We start from the raw sequence: 20,472 nt of genomic DNA, 5'->3' as shown, positions 1-20,472 counted from the left end.
ATATTCTTGGGCGGTGAATAGGGGGTGTTGAGTCCAATTCACTGAGCTAGGAGTAAGTCTTGTCTATTACATATTGGGTTTATGGAACGGTATCTGAGCTAATTTGAAACCCTTGTTTTATGCATCACCCCACCTCACCTTTCCCGTTAAGCAGCCATAGTGTGTTTTCTAAACGTGTGACTCTGTTCTGTTTTGTAATTCACTTCAAGGGTAGCGGTGTTTACACTCCCTCTATAAGTTTTATCTTATGATAAGTGTCTTTTTCTGTGTGACTTATTTCACTTAGAATCGTCGTACCTAAATCCACTCATCATGCTGCTGCTAGCCTTATGACGTTGATTTCATGGCTGAGTGATATTCCATTGTACATAAGGACCACAACTTCTTTATCCATTTTTCTCTTTCCTGGGATATTTAAGGTGTAACGAAGTGGAGGTTCTTGTCAACAGAGCAGCCCTAAACTTTGGGGTGCCTGTGTCTTGCTGATTTTTAGTTTTCCCAATTTATACGCCCATAAGTGGAAGTGCCCTATGCTCTCTAAGCTGAGTTCTTCAGATGTTTCAAGACACACGGTACACTTCTCCAGAGTGGCTGTTGTCAATTTACATCTCGCCCATCAACGTAGCAAGGCTCCCGTTTCTCCATGGCCTGTCCTGCATTTCTGGTTTTGACACTTTATTCAGCATGGCCCTTTTGACCGATGGGAAGCGAGACTTCTTTGTAGCGCTGATTTGCCTTTCCAGGTTGCTTGGTTGGCCAAAAAGGGCGTATGCGTTTTTTCCTGAATATATTCAGGAAAAAACGCATACGCCCTTTTTGGCCAAGGGCATCATTGTCGAGGTTTTGCCGCTTTTCCTGTGCTTTAAAGGCGATTCGAATCTCCCTCCTGAAATCTGTTTCCTGCAATTCTGCCTTGCTTTCAAATCCTCATCATTGCCTTCCCTCAATATATTTGTGGACGAGAGTGATCATTTATAAGTCTGCAGGTTTGTGAATTGCAGTGCCCCTGAGCTCCATTTTTCAACTCGTTTTCTTGGGAGCTGGCCGCAAAAGCGCAGGATTGCTTCAGGCCCTACTCTGGTCCCGGGCGGCAGGCTGAGCCTGTGGTTAATTCTTCTTCCTGATGGGAAAATAGAGTGACCTGTGCCTGTCCCAACACCTAGAGCTAGTCTCTCATTGGTTCCCCCTCTTCCCGTTCATCCTCAGGACAAATAGCAACCTGTTCGGAACAGGTGGTTAAAGGTGCTGATTCTCCAAGGAGGGAGATTGCTAGTAAAGAGGCTGAAATGGCGAACCCGCGCACAAGGAGATGAGAAATGAGGTGCGTTTTAGAAACCTTTCCCGATCACAAGGTGTACCATCTTCTGGGTTTCTCATGCATGTTTTCGATGTAGGAAGATGCCCTTGAACCTGGAGATTTGGGACCCATGGGATGGGTACCACGCAGTATTACTTTAAAGGGTCTGCGTTTGCTCACCCAACCTCACCAACCCTCTCAGCCCCAAGAGTGTCCACCCTTATGTCTCAATCAGCTGTGGGTCTAGATATGGTCAATCCAGGTGGCATCACAGCCCCTGAACGAATTTTGGAAGAATTTCTCTCTCTTTCACTGTCTTTGTTTCACGGGTTTTTAAAAGTAATTGATTTTTATAATGGGGTTTAGCTGCTTTTCACTGCTGTGTTTATGCCGCTTTAAAACCACTTGACTCACTTACAGAGAGATATCAATACATAGGTTTTAAGATTCTTACTAGTCAGATATATTCTTGGGCGGTGAATAGGGGGTGTTGAGTCCAATTCACTGAGCTAGGAGTAGGTCTTGTCTATTACCTATTGGGTTTATGGAACGGTATCTGAGCTAATTTGAAACCCTTGTTTTATGCATCACCCCACCTCACCTTTCCCGTTAAGCAGCCATAGTGTGTTTTCTAAACGTGGGACTCTGTTCTGTTTTGTAATTCAGTTCAAGGGTAGCGGTGTTTACACTCCCTCTATAAGTGATATCTTATGATAAGTGTCTTTTTCTGTGTGACTTATTTCACTTAGTATCGTCGTACCTAAATCCACTCATCATGCTGCTGCTAGCCTTATGACGTTGATTTCATGGCTGAGTGATATTCCATTGTACATAAGGACCACAACTTCTTTATCCATTTTTCTCTTTCCTGGGATATTTAAGGTGTAACGAAGTGGAGGTTCTTGTCAACAGAGCAGACCTAAACTTTGGGGTGCCTGTGTCTTGCTGATTTTTAGTTTTCCCAATTTATACGCCCATAAGTGGAAGTGCCCTATGCTCTCTAAGCTGAGTTTTTTAGATGTTTCAGGACACACCGTACACTTCTGCAGAGTGGCTGTTGTCAATTTACATCTCGCCCATCAGCGTAGCAAGGCTCCCGTTTCTCCATGGCCTGTCCTGCATTTCTGGTTTTGACACTTTATTCAGCATGGCCCTTTTGACCGATGGGATGCGAGACTTCTTTGTAGCGCTGATTTGCCTTTCCAGGTTGCTTGGTTGGCCAAAAAGGGCGTATGCGTTTTTTCCTGAATATATTCAGGAAAAAACGCATACGCCCTTTTTGGCCAAGGGCATCATTGTCGAGGTTTTGCCGCTTTTCCTGTGCTTTAAAGGCGATTCGAATCTCCCTCCTGAAATCTGTTTCCTGCAATTCTGCCTTGCTTTCAAATCCTCTTCGTTGCCTTCCCTCAATATATTTGTGGACGAGAGTGATCATTTATAAGTCTGCAGGTTGGTGAATTGCAGTGCCCCTGAGCTCCATTTTTCAACTCGCTTTCTTGGGAGCTGGCCGCAAAAGCGCAGGATTGCTTCAGGACCTACTCTGGTCCCGGGCGGAAGCCTGAGCCTGTGGTTAATTCTTCTTCCTGATGGGAAAATAGAGTGACCTGTGCCTGTCCCAACACCTAGAGCTAGTCTCTCATTGGTTCCCCCTCATCCCGTTCATCCTCAGGATAAATTGCAACCTGTACGGAACAGGAGGTTAAAGGTGCTGATTCTCCAAGGAGGGAGATTGCTTGTAAAGCGGCTGGAATGGCGAACCCGCGCACAAGGAGATGAGAAATGAGGTGCGTTTTAGAAACCTTTCCCGATCACACGGTGTACCATCTTCTGGGTTTCTCATGCATGTTTTCGATGTAGGAAGATGCCCTTGAACCTGGAGATTTGGGACCCATGGGATGGGTACCACGCAGTATTACTTTAAAGGGTCTGCATTTGCTCACCCAACCTCACCAAACCTCTCAGCCCCAAGAGTGTCCACCCTTATGTCTCAATCAGCTGTGGGTCTAGATATGGTCAATCCAGGTGGCATCACAGCCCCTGAACGAATTTTGGAAGAATTTCTCTCTCTTTCACTGTCTTTGTTTCACGGGTTTTTAAAAGTAATTGATTTTTATAATGGGGTTTAGCTGCTTTTCACTGCTGTGTTTATGCCGCTTTACACCCACTTGACTCACTTACAGAGAGATATCAATACATAGGTTTTAAGATTCTTACTAGTCAGATATATTCTTGGGCGGTGAATAGGGGATGTTGAGTCCAATTCACTGAGTTAGGAGTAAGTCTTGTCTATTACATATTGGGTTTATGGAACGGTATCTGAGCTAATTTGAAACCCTTGTTTTATGCATCACCCCACCTCACCTTTCCCGTTAAGCAGCCATAGTGTGTTTTCTAAACGTGTGACTCTGTTCTGTTTTGTAATTCAGTTCAAGGGTAGCGGTGTTTACACTCCCTCTATAAGTGATATCTTATGATAAGTGTCTTTTTCTGTGTGACTTATTTCACTTAGAATCGTCGTACCTAAATCCACTCATCATGCTGCTGCTAGCCTTATGACGTTGATTTCATGGCTGAGTGATATTCCATTGTACATAAGGACCACAACTTCTTTATCCATTTTTCTCTTTCCTGGGATATTTAAGGTGTAACGAAGTGGAGGTTCTTGTCAACAGAGCAGCCCTAAACTTTGGGGTGCCTGTGTCTTGCTGATTTTTAGTTTTCCCAATTTATACGCCCATAAGTGGAAGTGCCCTATGCTCTCTAAGCTGAGTTTTTCAGATGTTTCAGGACACACGGTACACTTCTCCAGAGTGGCTGTTGTCAATTTACATCTCGCCCATCAACGTAGCAAGGCTCCCGTTTCTCCATGGCCTGTCCTGCATTTCTGGTTTTGACACTTTATTCAGCATGGCCCTTTTGACCGATGGGAAGCGAGACTTCTTTGTAGCGCTGATTTGCCTTTCCAGGTTGCTTGGTTGGCCAAAAAGGGCGTATGCGTTTTTTCCTGAATATATTCAGGAAAAAACGCATACGCCCTTTTTGGCCAAGGGCATCATTGTCGAGGTTTTGCCGCTTTTCCTGTGCTTTAAAGGCGATTCGAATCTCCCTCCTGAAATCTGTTTGCTGCAATTCTGCCTTGCTTTCAAATCCTCTTCGTTGCCTTCCCTCAATATATTTGTGGACGAGAGTGATCATTTATAAGTCTGCAGGTTTGTGAATTGCAGTGCCCCTGAGCTCCATTTTTCAACTCGCTTTCTTGGGAGCTGGCCGCAAAAGCGCAGGATTGCTTCAGGCCCTACTCTGGTCCCGGGCGGCAGGCTGAGCCTGTGGTTAATTCTTCTTCCTGATGGGAAAATACAGTGACCTGTGCCTGTCCCAACACCTAGAGCTAGTCTCTCATTGGTTCCCCCTCTTCCCGTTCATCCTCAGGACAAATTGCAACCTGTACGGAACAGGAGGTTAAAGGTGCTGATTCTCCAAGGAGGGAGATTGCTTGTAAAGCGGCTGGAATGGCGAACCCGCGCACAAGGAGATGAGAAATGAGGTGCGTTTTAGAAACCTTTCCCGATCACACGGTGTACCATCTTCTGGGTTTCTCATGCATGTTTTCGATGTAGGAAGATGCCCTTGAACCTGGAGATTTGGGACCCATGGGATGGGTACAAGGCAGTATTACTTTAAAGGGTCTGCGTTTGCTCACCCAACCTCACCAAACCTCTCAGCCCCAAGAGTGTCCACCCTTATGTCTCAATCAGCTGTGGGTCTAGTTATGGTCAATCCAGGTGGCATCACAGCCCCTGAACGAATTTTGGAAGAATTTCTCTCTCTTTCACTGTCTTTGTTTCACGGGTTTTTAAAAGTAATTGATTTTTATAATGGGGTTTAGCTGCTTTTCACTGCTGTGTTTATGCCGCTTTACACCCACTTGACTCACTTACAGAGAGATATCAATACATAGGTTTTAAGATTCTTACTAGTCAGATATATTCTTGGGCGGTGAATAGGGGGTGTTGAGTCCAATTCACTGAGCTAGGAGTAAGTCTTGTCTATTACATATTGGGTTTATGGAACGGTATCTGAGCTAATTTGAAACCCTTGTTTTATGCATCACCCCACCTCACCTTTCCCGTTAAGCAGCCATAGTGTGTTTTCTAAACGTGTGACTCTGTTCTGTTTTGTAATTCAGTTCAAGGGTAGCGGTGTTTACACTCCCTCTATAAGTGATATCTTATGATAAGTGTCTTTTTCTGTGTGACTTATTTCACTTAGAATCGTCGTACCTAAATCCACTCATCATGCTGCTGCTAGCCTTATGACGTTGATTTCATGGCTGAGTGATATTCCATTGTACATAAGGACCACAACTTCTTTATCCATTTTTCTCTTTCCTGGGATATTTAAGGTGTAACGAAGTGGAGGTTCTTGTCAACAGAGCAGCCCTAAACTTTGGGGTGCCTGTGTCTTGCTGATTTTTAGTTTTCCCAATTTATACGCCCATAAGTGGAAGTGCCCTATGCTCTCTAAGCTGAGTTTTTCAGATGTTTCAGGACACACGGTACACTTCTCCAGAGTGGCTGTTGTCAATTTACATCTCGCCCATCAACGTAGCAAGGCTCCCGTTTCTCCATGGCCTGTCCTGCATTTCTGGTTTTGACACTTTATTCAGCATGGCCCTTTTGACCGATGGGGAGCGAGACTTCTTTGTAGCGCTGATTTGCCTTTCCAGGTTGCTTGGTTGGCCAAAAAGGGCGTATGCGTTTTTTCCTGAATATATTCAGGAAAAAACGCATACGCCCTTTTTGGCCAAGGGCATCATTGTCGAGGTTTTGCCGCTTTTCCTGTGCTTTAAAGGCGATTCGAATCTCCCTCCTGAAATCTGTTTCCTGCAATTCTGCCTTGCTTTCAAATCCTCTTCGTTGCCTTCCCTCAATATATTTGTGGACGAGAGTGATCATTTATAAGTCTGCAGGTTTGTGAATTGCAGTGCCCCTGAGCTCCATTTTTCAACTCGCTTTCTTGGGAGCTGGCCGCAAAAGCGCAGGATTGCTTCAGGCCCTACTCTGGTCCCGGGCGGCAGGCTGAGCCTGTGGTTAATTCTTCTTCCTGATGGGAAAATAGAGTGACCTGTGCCTGTCCCAACACCTAGAGCTAGTCTCTCATTGGTTCCCCCTCATCCCGTTCATCCTCAGGATAAATTGCAACCTGTACGGAACAGGAGGTTAAAGGTGCTGATTCTCCAAGGAGGGAGATTGCTTGTAAAGCGGCTGGAATGGCGAACCCGCGCACAAGGAGATGAGAAATGAGGTGCGTTTTAGAAACCTTTCCCGATCACACGGTGTACCATCTTCTGGGTTTCTCATGCATGTTTTCGATGTAGGAAGATGCCCTTGAACCTGGAGATTTGGGACCCATGGGATGGGTACCACGCAGTATTACTTTAAAGGGTCTGCGTTTGCTCACCCAACTTCACCAAACCTCTCAGCCCCAAGAGTGTCCACCCTTATGTCTCAATCAGCTGAGGGTCTAGTTATGGTCAATCCAGGTGGCATCACAGCCCCTGAACGAATTTTGGAAGAATTTCTCTCTCTTTCACTGTCTTTGTTTCACGGGTTTTTAAAAGTAATTGATTTTTATAATGGGGTTTAGCTGCTTTTCACTGCTGTGTTTATGCCGCTTTACACCCACTTGACTCACTTACAGAGAGATATCAATACATAGGTTTTAAGATTCTTACTAGTCAGATATATTCTTGGGCGGTGAATAGGGGGTGTTGAGTCCAATTCACTGAGCTAGGAGTAAGTCTTGTCTATTACATATTGGGTTTATGGAACGATATCTGAGCTAATTTGAAACCCTTATTTTATGCATCACCCCACCTCACCTTTCCCGTTAAGCAGCCATAGTGTGTTTTCTAAACGTGTGACTCTGTTCTGTTTTGTAATTCAGTTCAAGGGTAGCGGTGTTTACACTCCCTCTATAAGTGATATCTTATGATAAGTGTCTTTTTCTGTGTGACTTATTTCACTTAGAATCGTCGTACCTAAATCCACTCATCATGCTGCTGCTAGCCTTATGACGTTGATTTCATGGCTGAGTGATATTCCATTGTACATAAGGACCACAACTTCTTTATCCATTTTTCTCTTTCCTGGGATATTTAAGGTGTAACGAAGTGGAGGTTCTTGTCAACAGAGCAGCCCTAAACTTTGGGGTGCCTGTGTCTTGCTGATTTTTAGTTTTCCCAATTTATACGCCCATAAGTGGAAGTGCCCTATGCTCTCTAAGCTGAGTTTTTCAGATGTTTCAGGACACACGGTACACTTCTCCAGAGTGGCTGTTGTCAATTTACATCTCGCCCATCAACGTAGCAAGGCTCCCGTTTCTCCATGGCCTGTCCTGCATTTCTGGTTTTGACACTTTATTCAGCATGGCCCTTTTGACCGAAGGGGAGCGAGACTTCTTTGTAGCGCTGATTTGCCTTTCCAGGTTGCTTGGTTGGCCAAAAAGGGCGTATGCGTTTTTTCCTGAATATATTCAGGAAAAAACGCATACGCCCTTTTTGGCCAAGGGCATCATTGTCGAGGTTTTGCCGCTTTTCCTGTGCTTTAAAGGCGATTCGAATCTCCCTCCTGAAATCTGTTTCCTGCAATTCTGCCTTGCTTTCAAATCCTCTTCGTTGCCTTCCCTCAATATATTTGTGGACGAGAGTGATCATTTATAAGTCTGCAGGTTTGTGAATTGCAGTGCCCCTGAGCTCCATTTTTCAACTCGCTTTCTTGGGAGCTGGCCGCAAAAGCGCAGGATTGCTTCAGGCCCTACTCTTGTCCCGGGCGGCAGGCTGAGCCTGTGGTTAATTCTTCTTCCTGATGGGAAAATAGAGTGACCTGTGCCTGTTCCAACACCTAGAGCTAGTCTCTCATTGGTTCCCCCTCATCCCGTTCATCCTCAGGACAAATTGCAACCTGTACGGAACAGGAGGTTAAAGGTGCTGATTCTCCAAGGAGGGAGATTGCTTGTAAAGCGGCTGGAATGGCGAACCCGCGCACAAGGAGATGAGAAATGAGGTGCGTTTTAGAAACCTTTCCCGATCACACGGTGTACCATCTTCTGGGTTTCTCATGCATGTTTTCGATGTAGGAAGATGCCCTTGAACCTGGAGATTTGGGACCCATGGGATGGGTACCACGCAGTATTACTTTAAAGGGTCTGCGTTTGCTCACCCAACTTCACCAAACCTCTCAGCCCCAAGAGTGTCCACCCTTATGTCTCAATCAGCTGTGGGTCTAGTTATGGTCAATCCAGGTGGCATCACAGCCCCTGAACGAATTTTGGAAGAATTTCTCTCTCTTTCACTGTCTTTGTTTCACGGGTTTTTAAAAGTAATTGATTTTTATAATGGGGTTTAGCTGCTTTTCACTGCTGTGTTTATGCCGCTTTACACCCACTTGACTCACTTACAGAGAGATATCAATACATAGGTTTTAAGATTCTTACTAGTCAGATATATTCTTGGGCGGTGAATAGGGGGTGTTGAGTCCAATTCACTGAGCTAGGAGTAAGTCTTGTCTATTACATATTGGGTTTATGGAACGATATCTGAGCTAATTTGAAACCCTTATTTTATGCATCACCCCACCTCACCTTTCCCGTTAAGCAGCCATAGTGTGTTTTCTAAACGTGTGACTCTGTTCTGTTTTGTAATTCAGTTCAAGGGTAGCGGTGTTTACACTCCCTCTATAAGTGATATCTTATGATAAGTGTCTTTTTCTGTGTGACTTATTTCACTTAGAATCGTCGTACCTAAATCCACTCATCATGCTGCTGCTAGCCTTATGACGTTGATTTCATGGCTGAGTGATATTCCATTGTACATAAGGACCACAACTTCTTTATCCATTTTTCTCTTTCCTGGGATATTTAAGGTGTAACGAAGTGGAGGTTCTTGTCAACAGAGCAGCCCTAAACTTTGGGGTGCCTGTGTCTTGCTGATTTTTAGTTTTCCCAATTTATACGCCCATAAGTGGAAGTGCCCTATGCTCTCTAAGCTGAGTTTTTCAGATGTTTCAGGACACACGGTACACTTCTCCAGAGTGGCTGTTGTCAATTTACATCTCGCCCATCAACGTAGCAAGGCTCCCGTTTCTCCATGGCCTGTCCTGCATTTCTGGTTTTGACACTTTATTCAGCATGGCCCTTTTGACCGAAGGGGAGCGAGACTTCTTTGTAGCGCTGATTTGCCTTTCCAGGTTGCTTGGTTGGCCAAAAAGGGCGTATGCGTTTTTTCCTGAATATATTCAGGAAAAAACGCATACGCCCTTTTTGGCCAAGGGCATCATTGTCGAGGTTTTGCCGCTTTTCCTGTGCTTTAAAGGCGATTCGAATCTCCCTCCTGAAATCTGTTTCCTGCAATTCTGCCTTGCTTTCAAATCCTCTTCGTTGCCTTCCCTCAATATATTTGTGGACGAGAGTGATCATTTATAAGTCTGCAGGTTTGTGAATTGCAGTGCCCCTGAGCTCCATTTTTCAACTCGCTTTCTTGGGAGCTGGCCGCAAAAGCGCAGGATTGCTTCAGGCCCTACTCTTGTCCCGGGCGGCAGGCTGAGCCTGTGGTTAATTCTTCTTCCTGATGGGAAAATAGAGTGACCTGTGCCTGTTCCAACACCTAGAGCTAGTCTCTCATTGGTTCCCCCTCATCCCGTTCATCCTCAGGACAAATTGCAACCTGTACGGAACAGGAGGTTAAAGGTGCTGATTCTCCAAGGAGGGAGATTGCTTGTAAAGCGGCTGGAATGGCGAACCCGCGCACAAGGAGATGAGAAATGAGGTGCGTTTTAGAAACCTTTCCCGATCACACGGTGTACCATCTTCTGGGTTTCTCATGCATGTTTTCGATGTAGGAAGATGCCCTTGAACCTGGAGATTTGGGACCCATGGGATGGGTACCACGCAGTATTACTTTAAAGGGTCTGCGTTTGCTCACCCAACTTCACCAAACCTCTCAGCCCCAAGAGTGTCCACCCTTATGTCTCAATCAGCTGTGGGTCTAGTTATGGTCAATCCAGGTGGCATCACAGCCCCTGAACGAATTTTGGAAGAATTTCTCTCTCTTTCACTGTCTTTGTTTCACGGGTTTTTAAAAGTAATTGATTTTTATAATGGGGTTTAGCTGCTTTTCACTGCTGTGTTTATGCCGCTTTACACCCACTTGACTCACTTACAGAGAGATATCAATACATAGGTTTTAAGATTCTTACTAGTCAGATATATTCTTGGGCGGTGAATAGGGGGTGTTGAGTCCAATTCACTGAGCTAGGAGTAAGTCTTGTCTATTACATATTGGGTTTATGGAACGGTATCTGAGCTAATTTGAAACCCTTGTTTTATGCATCACCCCACCTCACCTTTCCCGTTAAGCAGCCATAGTGTGTTTTCTAAACGTGTGACTCTGTTCTGTTTTGTAATTCAGTTCAAGGGTAGCGGTGTTTACACTCCCTCTATAAGTGATATCTTATGATAAGTGTCTCTTTCTGTGTGACTTATTTCACTTAGAATCGTCGTACCTAAATCCACTCATCATGCTGCTGCTAGCCTTATGACGTTGATTTCATGGCTGAGTGATATTCCATTGTACATAAGGACCACAACTTCTTTATCCATTTTTCTCTTTCCTGGGATATTTAAGGTGTAACGAAGTGGAGGTTCTTGTCAACAGAGCAGCCCTAAACTTTGGGGTGCCTGTGTCTTGCTGATTTTTAGTTTTCCCAATTTATACGCCCATAAGTGGAAGTGCCCTATGCTCTCTAAGCTGAGTTTTTCAGATGTTTCAGGACACACGGTACACTTCTCCAGAGTGGCTGTTGTCAATTTACATCTCGCCCATCAACGTAGCAAGGCTCCCGTTTCTCCATGGCCTGTCCTGCATTTCTGGTTTTGACACTTTATTCAGCATGGCCCTTTTGACCGATGGGAAACGAGACTTCTTTGTAGCGCTGATTTGCCTTTCCAGGTTGCTTGGTTGGCCAAAAAGGGCGTATGCGTTTTTTCCTGAATATATTCAGGAAAAAACGCATACGCCCTTTTTGGCCAAGGGCATCCTTGTCGAGGTTTTGCCGCTTTTCCTGTGCTTTAAAGGCGATTCGAATCTCCCTCCTGAAATCTGTTTCCTGCAATTCTGCCTTGCTTTCAATTCCTCTTCGTTGCCTTCCCTCAATATATTTGTGGACGAGAGTGATCATTTATAAGACTGCAGGTTTGTGAATTGCAGTGCCCCTGCGCTCCATTTTTCAACTCGCTTTCTTGGGAGCTGGCCGCAAAAGCGCAGGATTGCTTCAGGCCCTATTCTGGTCCCGGGCGGCAGGCTGAGCCTGTGGTTAATTCTTCTTCCTGATGGGAAAATAGAGTGACCTGTGCCTGTCCCAACACCTAGAGCTAGTCTCTCATTGGTTCCCTCTCTTCCCGTTCATCCTCAGGACAAATTGCAACCTTTACGGAACAGGAGGTTAAAGGTGCTGATTCTTCAAAGAGGGAGATTGCTAGTAAAGCGGCTGGAATGGCGAACCCAAGCACAAGGAGATGAGAAATGAGGTGCGTTTTAGAAACGTTTCCCGATCACACGGTGTATCATCTTCTGGGTTTCTCATGCATGTTTTCGATGTAGGAAGATGCCTTTGAACCTGGAGATTTGGGACCCATGGGATGGGTACCACGCAGTATTACTTTAAAGGGTGTGCATTTGCTCACCCAACCTCACCAAACCTCTCAGCCCCAAGAGTGTCCACCCTTATGTCTCAATCAGCTGTGGGTCTAGATATGGTAAATCCAGGTGGCATCACACCCCCTGAACGAATTTTGTAAGAATTTCTCTCTCTTTCACTGTCTTTGTTTCACGGGTTTTTAAAAGTAATGGATTTTTATAATGGGGTTTATCTGCTTTTCACTGCTGTGTTTATGCCGCTTTACACCCACTTGACTCACTTCCAGAGAGATATCAATACATAGGTTTTAAGATTCTTACTAGTCAGATATATTCTTGGTCGGTGAATAGGCGGTGTTGAGTCCAATTCACTGAGCAGGCAGTAGGTCTTGTCTATTACATATTGGATTTATGGAACTGTATCTAAGCTAATTTTAAACCCTTGTTTTATGCATCACCCCACCTCACCTTTCCCGTTAAGCAGCCATAGTGTGTTTTCTAAACGTGTGACTCTCTTCTGGTTTGTAATTCAGTTCAAGGGTAGCGGTTTTTACATTCCCTCTATAAGTGATATCTTATGATATGTGTCTTTTTCTGTGTGACTTATTTCACTTAGAATCGTCGTACCTAAATCCACTCATCATGCTGCTACTAGCCTTATGACGTTGATTTCATGGCTGAGTGATATTCCATTGTACATAAGGACCACAACTTCTTTATCCATTTTTCTCTTTCCTGGGATATTTAAGGTGTAACGAAGGGGAGGTTCTTGTCAACAGAGCAGCTCTAAACTTTGGGGTGCCTGTGTCTTGCTGATTTTTAGTTTTCCCAATTTATACGCCCATGAGTGGAAGTGCCCTATGCTCTCTAAGCTGAGTTTTTTAGATGTTTCAGGACACACCGTACACTTCTCCAGAGTGGCTGTTGGCAATTTATATCCAGCCCATCAGCGCAGCCAGGCTCCCCTTTCTCCGTGGCCTGTCCTTCATTTCTGGTTTTGACACTTTATTCAGCATGGGCCTTTTGACCGATGGGAAGCGAGACTTCTTTGTAGCGCTTATTTGCCTTTCCAGGTTGCTTGGTTGGCCAAAAAGGGCGTATGCGTTTTTTCCTAAATATATTCAGGAAAAAACACATACACCCTTTTTTGCCAAGGGCATAATTGTCGAAGTTTAGCCGCTTTTCCTGTGCTTTAAAGGCGATTCGAATCTCCCTCCTGAAATCTGTTTCCTGCAATTCTGCCTTGCTTTCAAATCCTCTTCGTTGCCTTCCCTCAATATATTTGTGGACGAGAGTGATCATGTATAAGTCTGCAGGTTTGTGAATTGCAGTGCCCCTGAGCTCCATTTTTCAACTCGCTTTCTTGGGAGCTGGCCGCAAAAGCGCAGGATTGCTTCAGGCCCTATTCTGGTCCCGGGCGGCAGGCTGAGCCTGTGTTTAATTGTTCTTCCTGATGGGAAAATAGAGTGACCTGTGCCTGTCCCAAAACCTAGATCTAGTCTCTCATAGGTTCCCCCTCTTCCCGTTCATCCTCAGGAAAAATTGCAACCTGTACGGAACAGGAGGTTAAAGGTGCTGATTCTCCAAGGAGGGAGATTGCTAGTAAAGCGGCTGGAATGGCGAACCCGAGCACAAGGAGATGAGAAATGAGGTGCGTTTTGGAAACCTTTCCCGATTACACGGTGTACCATCTTCTGGGTTTCTCATGCATGTTTTCGATGTAGGAAGATGCCCTTGAACCTGGAGATTTGGGACGCATGGGATGGGTACCATGCAGTATTACTTTAAAGGGTGTGCATTTGCTCACCCAACCTCACTAAACCTCTCAGCCCCAAGAGTGTCCACCCTTATGTCTCAATCAGGTGTGGGTCTAGATATGGTCAATCCAGGTGGCATCACATCCCCTGCACGAATTTTGTAAGAATTTCTCTCTCTTTCACTGTCTTTGTTCCACGGGTTTTTAAAAGTAATTGATTTTTATAATGGGGTTTAGCTGCTTTACACTGCTGTGTTTATGCCGCTTTACACACACTTGACTCACTTCCAGAGAGATATCAATACATAGGTTTTAAGATTCTTACTATTCAGATATATTCTTGGGCGGTGAATAGGGGGTGCTGAGTCCAATTCACTGAGCAAGCAGTAGGTCTTGTCTATTACATATTGGGTTTATGGAACGGTATCTCAGCTAATTTGAAACCCTTGTTTTATGCATCACCCCACCTCACCTTTCCCGTTAAGCAGCCATAGTGTGTTTTCTAAACGTGTGACTCTGTTCTGTTTTGTAATTCAGTTCAAGGGTAGCGGTTTTTACATTCCCTCTATAAGTGGTATCTTATGATAAGTGTCTTTTTCTGTGTGACTTATTTCACTTAGGATCGTCGTACCTAAATCCACTCATCATGCTGCTAGTAGCCTTATGACGTTGATTTCATGGCTGAGTGATATTCCATTGTACATAAGGACCACAACTTCTTTATCCATTTTTCTCTTTCCTGGGATATTTAAGGTGTAACGAAGTGGAGGTTCTTGTCAACAGAGCAGCCCTAAACTTTGGGGTGCCTGTGTCTTGCTGATTTTTAATTTTCCCAATTTATACGCCCATGAGTTGAAGTGCCCTATGCTCTCTAAGCTCAGTTTTTTAGATGTTTCAGGACACACCGTACACTTCTCCAGAGTGGCTGTTCGAAATTTACATCCTGCCCATCAGCGTAGCAAGGCTCCCGTTTCTCCATGGCCTGTCCTGCATTTCTGGTTTTGACACTTTATTCAGCATGGCCCTTTTGACCGATGGGAAGCGATACTTCTTTGTAGCGCTGATTTGCCTTTCCAGGATGCTTGGTTGGCCAAAAAGGGCGTATGCGTTTTTTCCTGCATATATTCAGGAAAAAACGCATACGCCCTTTTTGGCCAAGGGCATCATTGTCGAGGTTTTGCCGCTTTTCCTGTGCTTTAAAGGCGATTCAAATCTCCCTCTTGAAGTCTGTTTCCTGCAATTCTGCCTTGCTTTCAAATCCTCTTCGTTGCCTTCCCTCAATATATTTGTGGACGAGAGTGATCATTTATAAGACTGCAGGTTTGTGAATTGCAGTGCCCCTGAGCTCCATTTTTCAACTCGCTTTCTTGGGAGCTGGCCGCAAAAGCGCAGGATTGCTTCAGGCCCTACTCTGGTCCCGGGCGGCAGGCTGAGCCTGTGGTTAATTCTTCTTCCTGATGGGAAAATAGAGTGACCTGTGCCTGTCCCAACACCTAGAGCTAGTCTCTCATTGGTTCCCCCTCTTCCCGTTCATCCTCAGGACAAATTGCAACCTGTACGGAACAGGAGGTTAAAGGTGCTGATTCTCCAAAGAGGGAGATTGCTAGTAAAGCGGCTGGAATGGCGAACCCGAGCACAAGGAGATGAGAAATTAGGTGCGTTTTAGAAACCTTTCCCGATCACACGGTGTGTGACTTCTGGGTTTCTCATGCATGTTTTCGATGTAGGAAGATGCCCTTGAACCTGGAGATTTGGGACCCATGGGATGGGTACCACGCAGTATTACTTTAAAGGGTGTGCATTTGCTCACCCAACCTCAGCAAACCTCTCAGCCCCAAGAGTGTCCACCCTTATGTCTCAATCAGCTGTGGGTCTAGATATGGTCAATCCAGGTGGCATCACAGCCCCTGCACGAATTTTGTAAGAATTGTTCTCTCTTTCCCTGTCTTTGTTTCACCGGTTTTTAAAAGTAATTGATTTTTATAATGGGGTTTAGCTGCTTTTCACTGCTGTGTTTATGCCGCTTTACACCCACTTGACTCACTTCCAGAGAGATATCAATACATAGGTTTTAAGATTCTTACTAGTCTGATATATTCTTGGGCGGTGAATAGGGGGTGTTGAGTCCAATGCACTGAGCAAGCAGTAGGTCTTGTCTATTACATATTGGGTTTATGGAACGGTATCTGAGCTAATTTGAAACCCTTGTTTTATGCATCACCCCACCTCACCTTTCCCGTTAAGCAGCCATAGTGTGTTTTCTAAACGTGTGACTCTGTTCTGTTTTGTAATTCAGTTCAAGGGTAGCGGTTTTTATGTTCCCTCTATAAGTGATATCTTATGATAAGTGTCTTTTTCTGTGTGACTTATTTCACTTAGAATCGTCGTACCTAAATCCACTCATCATGCTGCTACTAGCCTTATGACGTTGATTTCATGGCTGAGTGATATTCCTTTGTACATAAGGACCACAACTTCTTTATCCATTTTTCTCTTTCCTGGGATATTTAAGGTGTAACGAAACGGAGGTTCTTGTCAACAGAGCAGCCCTAAACTTTGGGGTGCCTGTGTCTTGCTGATTTTTAGTTTTACCAATTTATACGCTCATGAGTGGAAGTGCCCTATGCTCTCTAAGCTCAGTTTTTTAGATGTTTCAGGACACACCGTACACTTCTCCAGAGTGGCTGTTCGCAATTTACATCCTGCCTTTCAGCGTAGCAAGGCTCCCGTTTCTCCATGGCCTGTCCTGAATTTCTGGTTTTGACACTTTATTCAGCATGGCCCTTTTGACCGATGGGAAGCGAGACTTCTTTGTAGCGCTGATTTGCCTTTCCAGGTTGCTTGGTGGCCAAAAAGGGCGCATGCGTTTTTTCCTGAATATATTCAGGAAAAAACGCATGCGCCCTTTTTGGCCAACGGCATCATTGTCGAGGTTTTGCCGCTTTTCCTGTGCTTTAAAGGCGATTCGAATCTCCCTCCTGAAATCTGTTTCTTGCAATTCTGCCTTGCTTTCAAATCCTCTTCGTTGCCTTCCCTCAATATATTTGTGGACGAGAGTTATCATTTATAAGTCTGCATGTTTGTGAATTGCAGTGCCCCTGAGCTCCATTTTTCAACTCGCTTTCTTGGGAGCTGGCCGCAAAAGCGCAGGATTGCTTCAGGCCCTATTCTGGTCCCGGGCGGCAGGCTGAGCCTGTGGTTAATTCTTCTTCCTGATGGGAAAATAGAGTGACCTGTGCCTGTCCCAACTCCTAGAGCTGGTCTCTCATTGGTTCCCCTCTTCCCGTTCATCCTCAGGACAAATTGCAACCTGTACTGAACAGGAGGTTAAAGGTGCTGATTCTCCAAGGAGGGAGATTGCTAGTAAAGCGGCTGGAATGGCGAACCCGAGCACAAGGAGATGAGAAATGAGGTGCGTTTTGGAAACCTTTCCCGATCACACGGTGTACCATCTTCTGGGTTTCTCATGCATGTTTTCGATGTAGGAAGATGCCCTTGAACCTGGAGATTTGGGTCCCATGGGATGGGTACCACGCAGTATTACTTTAAAGGGTCTGCGTTTCCTCATCCAAACTCAGCAAACCTCTCAGCCACAAGAGTGTCCACCCTTATGTCTCAATCAGCTGTGGGTCTAGATATGGTCAATCCAGGTGGCATCACAGCCCCTGCACGAATTTTGTAAGAATTGTTCTCTCTTTCCCTGTCTTTGTTTCACGGGTTTTTAAAAGTAATTGATTTTTATAATGGGGTTTAGCTGCTTTTCACTGCTGTGTTTATGCCGCTTTACACCCACTTGACTCACTTCCAGAGAGATATCAATACATAGGTTTTAAGATTCTTACTAGTCTGATATATTCTTGGGCGGTGAATAGGGGGTGTTGAGTCCAATTCACTGAACTAGGAGTAGGTCTTGTCTATTACCTATTGGGTTTATGGAACGGTATCTGAGCTAATTTGAAACCCTTGTTTTATGCATCACCCCACCTCACCTTTCCCGTTAAGCAGCCATAGTGTGTTTTCTAAACGTGTGACTCTGTTCTGTTTTGTAATTCAGTTCAAGGGTAGCGGTGTTTACACTCCCTCTATAAGTGATATCTTATGATAAGTGTCTCTTTCTGTGTGACTTATTTCACTTAGAATCGTCGTACCTAAATCCACTCATCATGCTGCTGCTAGCCTTATGACGTTGATTTCATGGCTGAGTGATATTCCATTGTACATAAGGACCACAACTTCTTTATCCATTTTTCTCTTTCCTGGGATATTTAAGGTGTAACGAAGTGGAGGTTCTTGTCAACAGAGCAGCCCTAAACTTTGGGGTGCCTGTGTCTTGCTGATTATTAGTTTTCCCAATTTATACGCCCATAAGTGGAAGTGCCCTATGCTCTCTAAGCTGAGTTTTTCAGATGTTTCAGGACACACCATACACTTCTCCAGAGTGGCTGTTGTCAATTTACATCTCGCTCATCAGCGTAGCAAGGCTCCCGTTTCTCCATGGCCTTTCCTGCATTTCTGGTTTTGACACTTTATTCAGCATGGCCCTTTTGACCGATGGGGAGCGAGACTTCTTTGTAGCGCTGATTTGCCTTTCCAGGTTGCTTGGTTGGCCAAAAAGGGCGTATGCGTTTTTTCCTGAATATATTCAGGAAAAAACGCATACGCCCTTTTTGGCCAAGGGCATCATTGTCGAGGTTTTGCCGCTTTTCCTGTGCTTTAAAGGCGATTCGAATCTCCCTCCTGAAATCTGTTTCCTGCAATTCTGCCTTGCTTTCAAATCCTCTTCGTTGCCTTCCCTCAATATATTTGTGGACGAGAGTGATCATTTATAAGTCTGCAGGTTTGTGAATTGCAGTGCCCCTGAGCTCCATTTTTCAACTCGCTTTCTTGGGAGCTGGCCGCAAAAGCGCAGGATTGCTTCAGGCCCTACTCTGGTCCCGGGCGGCAGGCTGAGCCTGTGGTTAATTCTTCTTCCTGATGGGAAAATAGAGTGACCTGTGCCTGTCCCAACACCTAGAGCTAGTCTCTCCTTGGTTCCCCCTCATCCCGTTCATCCTCAGGACAAATTGCAACCTGTACGGAACAGGAGGTTAAAGGTGCTGATTCTCCAAGGAGGGAGATTGCTTGTAAAGCGGCTGGAATGGCGAACCCGCGCACAAGGAGATGAGAAATGAGGTGCGTTTTAGAAACCTTTCCCGATCACACGGTGTACCATCTTCTGGGTTTCTCATGCATGTTTTCGATGTAGGAAGATGCCCTTGAACCTGGAGATTTGGGACCCATGGGATGGGTACCACGCAGTATTACTTTAAAGGGTCTGCGTTTGCTCACCCAACCTCACCAAACCTCTCAGCCCCAAGAGTGTCCACCCTTATGTCTCAATCAGCTGTGGGTCTAGATATGGTCAATCCAGGTGGCATCACAGCCCCTGAACGAATTTTGGAAGAATTTCTCTCTCTTTCACTGTCTTTGTTTCACGGGTTTTTAAAAGTAATTGATTTTTATAATGGGGTTTAGCTGCTTTTCACTGCTGTGTTTATGCCGCTTTACACCCACTTGACTCACTTCCAGAGAGATATCAATACATAGGTTTTAAGATTCTTACTAGTCAGATATATTCTTGGGCGGTGAATAGGGGGTGTTGAGTCCAATTCACTGAGCTAGGAGTAAGTCTTGTCTATTACATATTGGGTTTATGGAACGATATCTGAACTAATTTGAAACCCTTGTTTTATGCATCACCCCACCTCACCTTTCCCGTTAAGCAGCCATAGTGTGTTTTCTAAACGTGTGACTCTGTTCTGTTTTGTAATTCAGTTCAAGGGTAGCGGTGTTTACACTCCCTCTATAAGTGATATCTTATGATAAGCGTCTTTTTCTGTGTGACTTATTTCACTTAGAATCGTCGTACCTAAATCCACTCATCATGCTGCTGCTAGCCTTATGACGTTGATTTCATGGCTGAGTGATATTCCATTGTACATAAGGACCACAACTTCTTTATCCATTTTTCTCTTTCCTGGGATATTTAAGGTGTAACGAAGTGGAGGTTCTTGTCAACAGAGCAGCCCTAAACTTTGGGGTGCCTGTGTCTTGCTGATTTTTAGTTTTCCCAATTTATACGCCCATAAGTGGAAGTGCCCTATGCTCTCTAAGCTGAGTTTTTTAGATGTTTCAGGACACACCGTACACTTCTCCAGAGTGGCTGTTGTCAATTTACATCTCGCCCATCAGCGTAGCAAGGCTCCCGTTTCTCCATGGCCTGTCCTGCATTTCTGGTTTTGACACTTTATTCAGCATGGCCCTTTTGACCGATGGGGAGCGAGACTTTTTGTAGCGCTGATTTGCCTTTCCAGGTTGCTTGGTTGGCCAAAAAGGGCGTATGCGTTTTTTCCTGAATATATTCAGGAAAAAACGCATACGCCCTTTTTGGCCAAGGGCATCATTGTCGAGGTTTTGCCGCTTTTCCTGTGCTTTAAAGGCGATTCGAATCTCCCTCCTGAAATCTGTTTCCTGCAATTCTGCCTTGCTTTCAAATCCCCTTCGTTGCCTTCCCTCAATATATTTGTGGACGAGAGTGATCATTTGTAAGTCTGCAGGTTTGTGAATTGCAGTGCCCCTGAGCTCCATTTTTCAACTCGCTTTCTTGGGAGCTGGCCGCAAAAGCGCAGGATTGCTTCAGGCCCTACTCTGGTCCCGGGCGGCAGGCTGAGCCTGTGGTTAATTCTT

Source organism: Balaenoptera physalus (assembly GCF_965194825.1).
Source record: "Balaenoptera physalus genome assembly, chromosome: 8".
Taxonomy (NCBI): Eukaryota; Metazoa; Chordata; class Mammalia; order Artiodactyla; family Balaenopteridae; genus Balaenoptera; species Balaenoptera physalus.
Note: the sequence above shows the minus strand (reverse complement) of the source record.